General features: G+C 41.1%; 1 protein-coding gene across 1 annotated transcript in view; it reads right to left on the bottom strand.

Moving 5' to 3' along the window:
• LOC120223810 (neurexin-3-beta) overlaps positions 1–12186 on the bottom strand; it is a 361175-nt gene that overhangs the window by 185296 nt on the left and 163693 nt on the right. The window lies entirely within an intron of this gene.

The following is a 12186-nucleotide window of genomic DNA, read 5'->3' on the forward strand; positions in this document are numbered from 1 at the left end:
TAGATCACCTCACAGTTTAGATTAAGGAATAGAGAGGAAACATAAGCATGCTTGCACATTGTGGGAGGAGATCAAGGCCAAGGGAAAGGTACAATGAATGATTAGGAAGCAATGACAGAAGGATTAGCCCTATAGGTCTGCACCTGATGATACTTTTTGTAGGCCTAAAATACATAAAACATGTACCCTCAGTAGAGGCCAGTGAAACTGAGCTTGATTTTTCAGGGTCAGATGACTGCCTCTCTTTCTACACTTGCAACCCTATTCCGAAGGTTCATCCAAAGAAGAGTATCATCTTCAGTGCTACAGATTTATGCTATATAGCAGAAGAGAACTTCAATGGCCCTAAAAAAAGACTTCTGGAGGGGGAGACATAGTGAATAACACTATTGCAATGAATGTAGTGATTATGGTGAAGGTGGAGGAGGCAAACATAAATAATGCTATTAAAACTCTTAATTCTTTTCCTCTAGTAATTTATTATGACTAAGGGTTGGGATTGGTATTCACAATGAGACACAAAATGGAAGTAACCTTACTGAACAGACATAATCAGTCTATCAACCATGTGGAAGGGTATCATAGCATGTGTGATGTCAGATGGACGGCCAAGAGAGACAGAGACAGCTTTTTCCATTCCTCTAGTTGTCTGACCTATTAGCTAAGCAATAGGCTGGACATCTGAGGACAATAACATTTAGTGGTAACCCTGCCGTTGTATTTGTCCACAAAGTCTCCATTATTCTCTATGTCCTTATGCAAGAAGTAAAAGGAGAATAAAAACGAGGAGGAGAAAGGGACGGAGAGGAGGAGGATTGGGAAAAGGAGAAGAAGGGGACAAAGGATGAGAAGAAGAAAGATATGGGGGGGAAAGTTCTGGAATCCATATAAACTAAGTAAGAAAGATTTCACAGAATCTCAGATTTAGAAATTGGGTTCATTCATTAATTCATTTAATATATAAGTACAATATTTATTAAGCACTTGGTATGCTTAAAGTCAATAAATTAAGACTTCTGAGATTTTAGGCACTGGTTTCCATAGAGTTTTGTACACTTCACTTATTTTTTCAAAAGACAGGCTTTCTTCGTCTTGCCAATTTTCCTTTAGTATGTGAACACGTCCTAAATGTTCCTAAATCAGGAACATGTCTTGTATTCCTGATACAAGAACGGACAAGTACTCAGGAGTCTTTTTTAAAAAAGAAATGTTTATTTATCTTCTGGGGGGAGGGGCAGAGAGAGAGGGAGACACAGAATCTGAAGCAGGTTGCATGCTCCGTGGTGTCAGTACAGCGCCTGATGCAGGGCTCAAACTCATGAACTGTGAGATCATGACCTGAGTTGAGGTTGGCCTCTTAACTGACTGAGCCACCCAGGTTTCCCCCAGGATTCTTGATTTTAGACAGCAGGAACCTAAGCTAAGAAAGGCTGCTTTCAGCATGTGATACAGGGCGGACGTCACGATTTCCTTTGTGCCCTGATAGCACAGCATGCGATGTGAAAAGATGTCTGCAATTCCCATGTTCTGTACTCTGAGAAAAGGAATGCAGGTGCCTCCTCAAACGGGGACTAAATGTACTTATGATTTCATAAATCCCTGTTTACTGTGACACTATGTTCTCCGGGCTTTTTTCCCACTTCTGTGTCTCCAGCACTAAACAAAGTACCTAGCATTACAATGGATAAATGAAACTGATGATAAGGGCTTCTTTTTGCATCTTTCATGCCTATAATTAATAATGTTACGACCTATCTTATCCTTTCTCCTTAATTCTCTAGGAATTCTAAAAAGATAATATGATTTTTCTGTGTTCCCTTACTTAAAAAGCGTTGGCATTCATTTTTAAGGGGGTTTGTGTCTGTTAGAATCTACTTGCCCTTACGCCTAAATAAGCAGGGCTGGAGTAACCTGAGTCATAACCTGTTTAGCAGAATGAGAGAACTGGAGGAGTTAAGACACCCTGACTGCAGACACCATTACTCCTCTGTCCACTCCGCAAATGTAGGCTGTTTATTGCACCACAGTTCTTCATTGAGAAACTACTATATAAATCCTGGATGCACGGAAGGGATTGCTGGTGATTCAATTCACCTCTGAGTCACTAATTAATCATGGATGGAGACAGTTTTAGGCAGAGAGAGACCTTTAAACCAGCATTCTGCCGCTTTTCAGCAACAGCAGTGGCAAAGTACAGTTCTGGCGGAGTGAGTTGGCTGATCAGGGAGATATACTCTTGGGCAGATTTTCTGCAAGATCCATAATAGATTCAGGGGAAGAGAAGATTTAATCTCTGCCAGAATAAATATTTGGTCCTTATCTGAGGCACCACACATTGGCCGCGGCGATCACTGCTTCGGAGAGATCTTCTTAATCCTGCTGGCTCTACTGCCAATGTCAGTGGAGACCCTTCTACCCAGATGTTTCACTGTGTTTCCCCATGGTGGTAAATGTGGCTATGCTAGACCTCAGATGTGGGCTCTTTACATGCAGTAATAAGATTTCATTACTGCAACCTCCTTGTCATTTGTCATGGGCTCACAATGGCATTATAAGCTGTGGCTAAATGCTTTGTCTCAGTTCATTATAAGTTTGTGGCAAGTACCCATATAGTTGCCGATGCTTGAATCCATCACGCTCAGCTGCCATTAAGATAAACTCTGCTGGCTCATGTGTCCAGAGAAGATATGAGGGATAAAAGGCCGTGGCTTTGGAAACAGCCCTGACTGACCTTTGGGCAAATTACTTAATTTTTCTGAACCCATTTCTTATTAATACATTACAGGGACAGGGTACCAACTTTCCAGGCATCCTAGGGCCGACAAGAGGCTAAAATGATATGATTATAATCATTAATATAACACTTTATAAGTAGTAAAATATTATTAAAATATAAGGCATAAATGAGATCGCGAGGAGGAACAAACCAAACATGTGACCATACACAACACCCTGTGAGCACCAGAGAGGTTATTTGGTTCAATAGGATAAAAATGGTTTTAGCATAGCATGGTTCAAATAATACCTCTGTCTGGCTCTGAAAGCTAAATGACCTTGGGCACGTCATTTAACTTCTGATTTCCCTGCTATAAAGGGATCTGTAGAGGAAGGGAACAGCATATTGCTACCTTTGAAGCTTTTTTGAGAGGATTTTAGGAGAACACATATGTGGGAAATGGCTGGCACATGACTGTGCATACTTTGAGACCTCAATAAATGTCAGTCATCTTTTCCCTTTCTTTCTCCTCATTAGTATAGTCGAAAGTGGTGGTACGAGCTAAGGACTGGCTGCTTTGGCAGTAGTGTCATTAAGAAATATTGTAAAAATAAATGTAAATTTTAGCAAACAGAACATTAAAACACAACATTTGCACCAATGCTTTCCTGTCACAACTTGGTAGTTGCTCTCTCTCCACATTCCTTGCCTTTTCTAAGCCCTTCCAAGACAAGCAAAGTGTAGCTGCAAAAACAGCATGACTATAAATTTTAATAACTCCACACCCATCACCACTAAAGTTGCTACCAAAGGCAATCACTTCAATCTATGTTCTTCCTAGATATTAAAAACACAGACAAGTGGTAAATCAGAAGACATTACCAAAGAATCCTCAAGTGCGATAAAAAAAAGTCTATTAAAGAAAAAACCCCACAAAACCAAAACTGAACAGCACAAGAAAACAGCTGTCTGTAAATAGCCAGGAAGTCATTCTTCATCAATAATAACTGTTTACGAGCCCACCTGGTTCCTCAAATTAGTCCGGCTCCGGCTTTCTGATCTTCCATCAACCACATTACAGTTATTGCTGTGAAGGTGACCCATGAGATACTACGAACACCAGGGTCAGATTTTAGGAGCAGATATACACAGGGGCAGAACAAATCCTCAGGAATAAAGACCTCCCTGAAGGCAATCTCTTCATTCATTCCAGAGTGCCCCCAGGGAAGGCAGAATGCACCATCCACTATTTTAGAAAATTGCAGCTGACAGAAACAGAACTGGGACTCTCAAATGTATGCCCAACAGATGTGCAAAGGAAGCAGTTCTCAATATCTTGACTTCTAGGCTTTCTACAGAATCTGTGAGTTCAGTGCTAGGCAGTAATACAAGAAGAAGAACAGGTATGTGATCCTTCTTGGGGCCAAACACGGCCAGGTCAGGTCTGGCACACCCATTCCAAAGTCAGGGTCACAGTAAATAAAGCAAACAGTGGCAGGCTTTACTACATTTTCCAGGTCCCTTCAGTATGGGCTCATAGTAAGAGAGAATTTCTAGTTCTCCTTGTGACATGTAGGGCCAAGAGACCAGTGTTAACCAATAAATGAGGTGTCACTTCCGAGCCGTCTATTAAACTGCTGGTGTGACGTCCACCAGAGTTCTCCCATGGCTCTCAACCACTGTATCCAGCAAATTCCTGGCAGTGGTCTCTTTGTCAGCCTGGGTCATTGAGTGAGGAAGGCAACAAGCAATTTGCAGTGGACATGGAAAATGAGAAACAAAGCTTGACTGCTTTATGCCACCAAATATTGAATCTGCTTGGTACTGCAGGATCATCCAGACTACTTCAAAGAACAGAGTAGTGCTTGGCAAGAAGTTTTTAATAGAACAAGTTTTGAATTCTCACAATTACCCTCCAGATTTTATAGGTGAAAAAGATGAAGATTCAGAGAATTGGGAATTCACACAATTAGGAGACACATTTAAGATTAGAATTCAGGTCTCTCTGACTTTAAAACCCCTGGATTTTCTACCATGTTATGTTTTAGTCACATGGATTACGTGTTGCAATTGCATTATTTATATAATAAGACAATGTATACATTGCATATCATATACTTTATATTTGCCTAATCTATCTAACCTGTTTACTTAGTCTAACTGTGGGTGTCTCAAATATAGGGATGCTAACAGGTGCTCGTTAAATGTTAAGTTAATGGATAAGTGGATGAATGGTGAAGTAGAAATGCATGGCTTTGGCAGAAAAAAATTGTGCTGGTAAGTTTTATACCTTGGGAGGCTAAACAGGTTTGAATAGTATATGATAATGAAGAGAACTGGTCATCCATATTCATATTTTTTTGCAATAAATCTTAATTAAAACATAATCTCACTGTGCTTTATATAAGCAATCAATAAAAAACAAAAAGATGAGGTATAATTTTGATTCATCAGATAATTTGGGCGGAAGGAGAATTTTACTAAAGTAAAACACCCCTGTGTTTAGCAGAACATAGCATGGAATCTATTCATGGCTAATCGCTATCTTCCAGTGAAGATCATCAGGCCATTCTTCCAATGTTACAATCTCCATGTTCTAGACTCAAGATAATTGTTAGTTAATCAGTAGGGGGTGTGTATTTCCTATGTGCAGAGCCATGTACTATTGAAGGATTCAAGAGATGTAAGAAACTAAGTCTCTCCCTCAAGAAGTCTGAGCCCACCAGGAATTACCCAAACTGACAAGACTCCAGCTGTCGAGCTTGGAAATGGTTTGGACTTTCACTATCATCCCAGTTCCCTTCCCTTAAGGAGTTTGGGTGGCATGGGGTAAGGACTGTGACAGTAAGAGGAGGGGAGAAGGAAAAAGTCTGCTCTGGGTTCCAGATGACTTTGTGATTTAGAATCAGAAGACCTGAGCCCAGTCAAGCTCCACATCTTGTTGTTCAGGTCATCTTGAGTGGGTCATTCAACTATCCATACAAAAAAAAAAAAAAATGAGAACAGTACAAGACACAATAATAACACCTGTGTTAAATGGAATTTAAGAGAAATGAATAAAATATTGGCAAATTCTGAAGTGTTCTTCAAAGGACAGTATAAAAATGATGCCAATGGTGGAGGGGAGAGCTGGTGACAGAGAAATAGTCTGACAGATGATGAAGGAGTTAGAGGCTTTTGCACGTACCCTACAGGATACCACTCTATTTAATGCCTGTTTCCCATTCAAGATCATCAGCTCCAGAATCTGTACAGATTGTGCCTAGAAAATTAATGTTAAATGGCTTGGAAACAAATCCTGTTTTCCTAAATCTGCACAGGTCTCAATGACCTTTGCACCCACCCAGCAAAACTGCATCTACCTTTCCACCTGCAGCTGTGCTTCTTCTGTTGTTGCACTGAAGTCTGGTTGCGTTGTCAATCAATTAAAGCGGATTAGATCCATGGACTGAATTACTAACAGAGGGCCAAGAGAGATAAGACTGATAAATAGCTCAAGACAGCTCCATCTCTAACTCCAAGCAAACAGAGGGAAAAAAAAAAAATAAGAGCAAGCACAGATGACAGCTCAGGACAACAGGAACTCTGACCTGAATGGGGGGAGTCAAGGAAGGACAAGACAGCCGGTGCAAGTAAATAAGATGCAAGTCAGAGCCAGGGCTCTAACGTCACTGGTCACAAATGGCATCCTGAGTCACCATGTCCTTCAAATCTACTGGGAATGCTCACTTCTAATCCACAAACCTAATGTCACTCTACCTTGCTTGGTAGTTAAGTCTGACCACAAATCAAAAATTAAAATTCATTTCAGTAGAGGCCCCAGTGCTGCACCTGGACCGGGAGTAGTCTCCTGGCAGGATTCAGGTGACAGCTGGCAGAGCAGTGATGAGTGTGACCCAGTACAGGCTGAACATCTCCTGTAAGTGCCTTGCTTTACCCCCACCCCCAATCTCTACCACAGCTGTGAGGAACGACCCAGTGGCTTTCATAAAGGGATCTCGGGTCCTGTGCTCACAGTAACAACACTTTAATCCTCAAAATAAAGAAAAGAAACCCCATATTTCAAATCACCTAGAGCATCTTACAGCTTACTTACAAAGTATGGATCTGCAGCATCAGCATCACCTGGGAACTTGTTAGAAATGCGAATTCCTGGATCTAACACCAGACCCTCTGAATCAGAAACCCTGGAGTGGGGCCCAGCAATGCTGTATTATCACAAGCCCTCCAGGTAATTCAGATGTGTGCTCTCTCTCTCTCTCTCTCTCACACACACACACACACACACACATACACACACGCACTATGCATATGTATGTAAGTATATGCTTGTGTGTACACACATGAGAATTTTCACATATTTGGTCCAAAACTGTGATTTAGTCCTCAGAGCACAGGGTGAGCTATGGTCATCTATGGATAATTGGACTCTACCCCTACTCTTTGTTGCACTCAAATGCCCATTTTACAGATGAACTTGGAACTGCAAGGTCACATGACCAGACAGTGGCATGTTTGGAATACATTCCTGTATTATTTTCCCTGTCTTGTCTTGGTAACCCCCTTCTCTTTTAACTCATTGCTACTAGCCCCTGGGTTTATCTCCCAGCACAATGACATTAGCTGAAAGTCCCAACTCCAATTTTTGTCCCTTGATTCTTCATTCCAGATGGGGTAATTTTAGTCAGTTTCCAGGGGCGCCTGGGTGGCTCATCGGTTAAGCATCTGACTTCGGCTCAGGTCACGGGTTCGAGCCCTGCATCGGGCTCTGTGCTGACAGCTCAGAGCCTGGAGTCTGCTTCAGATTCTGTCTCCCTCTCTCTCTGCCCCTCCCCCACTCGCTGTCTCTCAAAATAAAGACATAAAAAATTTTAAAAAATATTAGTCAGTTTCCACTGAGATGGAGTTTTGAGTGGACTGCCAAGGAGAAACTCCTCTCCCGAAACTAGATATTCCAGCCCAAGGATGAGCAGCAGCTCCTCTACAGAAGAGAGACCAATAAACAGCCAGTAACCTTTCAAGACCTACTCTGTGGCTGTAAGGAAACCTTTTGTATTTGTCCAAAGTGTTTTATTATTTGTCTTTTAAGTGATAGACTGAGTTAACATTATAGCTTCAAGGTGAATGGACCTAGGTGAATAATAAATATCAACAAAACTTTCTGGTTCAATAAGTAAGGCATCCTCAGTCACTCGCATTGATAAGTTCCTAGTCTAAATTCTACACCATTTTCTAGCTGGGGAAAAAAATGTATGCATGTTTCAGAACTGAGAGATTTAGTATTTTGGATTATCATAAAATACAATGCAAATTATTGCATGTTCTAATGATGCCTTTGGAGAATGGGCATGCAAAAGTTACAGGAGACAGATTGGCCTGAAATGGAGATCAACAAATGGTGGGCCAGATCTAGCTGCTGCCTGTTTATGTAAATAAAGTTTTATTGGCAGTTAGTTGTGCTCATTCACTTACACAATATCTATGGCTGTTTTTGCACTACAATAGCAGAGTTGAGTAGTTGCAACAGAGATCTTGTGGGCCAGAAGCCTAAAATATTTAGTCCCTGGCCCTTTAGAGGAAAAGTATGTTGACCCCGATTTTCGAAGCTTGCGCAATTTAAGGGTGGCTGTGTTTTTTGTTTTGTTTTGTTTTCAGTTTTGATCTATAGTTTATATTCACATGGTCAGAATAACATAAATATCAGTGAGAGGGACAAATGGGGAGCCTGTACCTACTCATTCAACTATTACCTGGAATACAGAGCACATTTCTAATAAGAAGACAACATATATAAAAATTCACCCAGTGTAGGTATGAACTAATCTATCTCAGATCCATTAAGGGTGGTTTAGATACTAAAATCAATTCAACAGAGCACTGTTTGAAGGTAGGCAGCCAAGGATACAGAGAAATAAATTAGAGGCTTCTGGCAAAAGATGATGGTAGCTAGAAATAGTCTGGTAATGGGAGAGATGGAGCGAAGTTGTAAAGTTATTAAAATTATAATGATATGACATTTCTTTCTGAACATTTATCTAGTTCTGTGGAGTGATCGTGTACTTGTTAAAATCTTGGGATTCTAAAAGCCAGCACACATCACTCTGATGCTGGGACTTCAGTTTATTACATTAGCTGGAATGAGAGAAGAGAATAGTGTTGCTACCCAATGAGTATCTTCGTCTCCAGGACTCCAATGCATCTGGAAGAGACTTGAGTCCCTTGAATGATAAATGGTGATTAACTGAACTCTCCTGGTTTACCTGCAAGGAGAATCTACTGTGTCATCATCTTGGGATGAACACACTGAAATAGGCGCTCATTTTTCCTTTCCTGGTTATCGTAAACAAAATGGCCAGCAGACTCTAATATATCAGCAGTGCCTGTCTGCACACAGGGACACTGGTGTGTGTGTGTCCTGGAGATAGTGTTGCAGCTAGGTATTTCATCCAAGTGATATTTTATGGTCCTCCTCTTTGTCAACTATCACCACCGTAACATTCCCTCTGGGATCATATCAGCATTTCTAATTCAAAACGTTGATTCTGACCTACCCCCAACGACCTTAGTGAAAGCAACAGAGAGAAGAAAAAAAGTGAGATTTAAACAGCTACCACACATCAGGAGAAAGCGGGCCTGCTGGCTTCCACGCCGGCATCAAAGCCACTGCAGGGGAAGTAATCGGGACAAGGGAAAAGAAGTATATAAAGAAGATGCTTTCCCTGGGCCCTGGGTGAGATTAGCAAAGGTGACCCCAAACAGGAGACTTGAAAGCATGCCACAGGGAGCTGACTCATGGCTTTGGAAAAGTGTCCAACATACTAACATTGAGAGTTATTTCAAGGCTGAATGCTCTTCTGATAATAATTAGGAAATCTACCTCTTTATTTTAACTTACTTGAATTTAGTATTCCTACCAAACTGTAAATTGAGTAAGTTAGAGCCAAATGGGGAATCTACCCCTAAGAAACGAGGGAGTCATCATTTCCCTATGGTACGGCAGGCAGTGGGAGGCCTCTGGGAGCCAGCAGCCACAGCTTTAGATACACAAATTACCCACTGAGTTCATAATAAATCAATACACAATATGAAGAAGTGTTTATACTATGGCATTTAAAGGGCACAAACACTCTTCTCTCTCTTCTTTATGGATGCACTACAATTTTATTCATTGACATAAAGATGCTACATGATTTTATCCAAATGGCTACGGAACACAGTGCTAGAGAAATAGAGTTGTATGTGTACTTATGCCAATGGAAGTGTGTGCATGTGTTTGAATACGACCTTAAAACTTAACACATCCAAAAGCTGGTTTCTTGGGGGCACCTGAGTGGCTCAGTCAGTTGAGCATCTGACTTCAGCTCAGGTCATGATCTCATAGTTCTTGAGTTCGAGCCCTGCATCAGGCTCGCTGCTGTCAGCAGAGAACCCGCTTTGGATCCTCTGTCCTCCTCTCTCTCTCACTGCCCCTCCCCTGTTCATGTTCTCCCTCAAAAATAAATAAGCATTAAAAAAAAAGAGCAAAAGCTGGTTTCTCTGGCCCTCTCTTTTGCTTATTAAGTGGTGATGGCTCAGGAGGATCCAGGTCCCTTTCTATCCATCAAAAGGCATCTGTAGTCAAGTTCTAGAACAGCCTATCATAGACCTGACACAGAGAAAACTGTATATTTCAGAGTAAATTAAACATGAGGAAGATTTTAGGGGCACCTGGGTGGCTTAGTCGGTTAAGTGTCTGACTTTCGCTTAGGTCATGATCTCGCGGTTCGTGGGTTCGAGCCCCGTATTGGGCTCTGTGCTGACTGCCAGCTCAGAGCCTGGAGCCTGTTTCAGTCTGTGACTCCCTCTCTCTCTGACCCTCCCCTGCTCATGCTGTCTCTCTCTCTCTCTCTCCTAGAAATAAATAAAACATTAAAAAAAAAAAAAAACACGAGGAAGATTTTAGAGTCATCATGACCCCCAGGCAATGGAACTGGTTGGTCATTAGAGATCATTAATCCAGCAATGATTCAAAGACAGTATAGCTCTTCTAGGCCTGGCTTAGCCCAAAGCTGAATGAGGTACCCTTTCCTATATAGAGAAGGGACTTTCCTCTGCTCAAGAGTCCAGATTTCATAACTAGTATCAACAGATATATAGCACTGAATGAAATTCTACATGTATGCCCTCACAGAGCTATCTTTGATTAACTAGGTCTATCTTCCAATTATCCCACAACTTCTACACTATCTATTCAACATTAAGATAAACTGTCTGCATTGATTCTTTTCAAGATTTAATAGAATGATTCTTTCCCCCAAACAGATCATGCAACTGTCAAAACAGAACATGCATTTTTATTTTCTATGTCTTCCTCAATAAAGGGAACCCAATATATGTTTAGCTGAGTGCCTGACACAATGGCAAAAGCATTTTTGCATTTTTCAGCATGCAACACTTTAGTGCAGAGTACAATATCTCCATCTGTGATTTATTTATTGCTTTTAAATTTTTGCTATGAGTTTGCTTTGGAAGGATGCTTTTGGAAATGTGGAGCATGATCATGTCTCAGAAGACAATGGCCATGAACTTACTTCATGTAGACTAGTGAACAGTCTTAAGGATAATTGCCAACACACCTATGTGACTCTGGTGACCTGGATGTGAGAGGTTCAGTGATCCACTTCCAAAACCTTCAATCAACCCAGCTTCTTTATTTGGAGAGATTCAAATTCAAGTACTAAAAGTGAACACTACCATCCCATTATCAGTTCCTTTAGCCATTTAGTTCCCATTCAACACCATTCTAACGCTTGAGGTATCTTAAGATGCCATATTTGCAGAGAAACTTATTTTCATTTTCTGGGCTTCTACACTTCTCAATGTCTGATTGCTGGTCAGTGTAATGTTCAAGCTCTGCCCATTGGGAGCCCATCCCCTCCTCATAGTCTTTTAGGGCCACCTCTGAGTGGGCTTTACTACAACCATTTTCAGTTTGCACTAGATTTCCTAAATTGAGGATAAATATAACACATATAACATATCACATATAGTTATATATTTAAAAAAATTTAAATTGAGAGACAGAGAGAGAGAGAGCATGAGCATGGGATGGGCAGAGAGACGGGGAGACACAGAATCTGAAGCAGGCTCCAGGCTCTAAGCTGTCAGCACAGACCCCGACGCGGGGCTCCAACTCATGAACAGTGAAATCATGACCTGAGCCAAAGTTGAACGCTTAACCAACTGAGCCACCCAGACGCCCCACATACAGTTATATTTTTTAAACAACACCTTTATTTCTCCAAATCAATATGGCAGACATCAAAGTCCAGTGACACAAATTTTGCAGTCAACCACCTACCAATCATATACTCTGCATAGGGCACTTTAGTAGGCCTATCAGAAGCTACACAAATATATTTGGAATTATTTAGCCCTCAAGAGTGTAGACTCCACTCTAGTACTGTGGAAAAGGGAAATAGCTTTGGAGT

Source organism: Hyaena hyaena, unplaced genomic scaffold, assembly GCF_003009895.1.
Source record: "Hyaena hyaena isolate Hyena2069 unplaced genomic scaffold, ASM300989v1 scaffold_1041, whole genome shotgun sequence".
In the NCBI taxonomy this organism is placed as follows: Eukaryota; Metazoa; Chordata; class Mammalia; order Carnivora; family Hyaenidae; genus Hyaena; species Hyaena hyaena.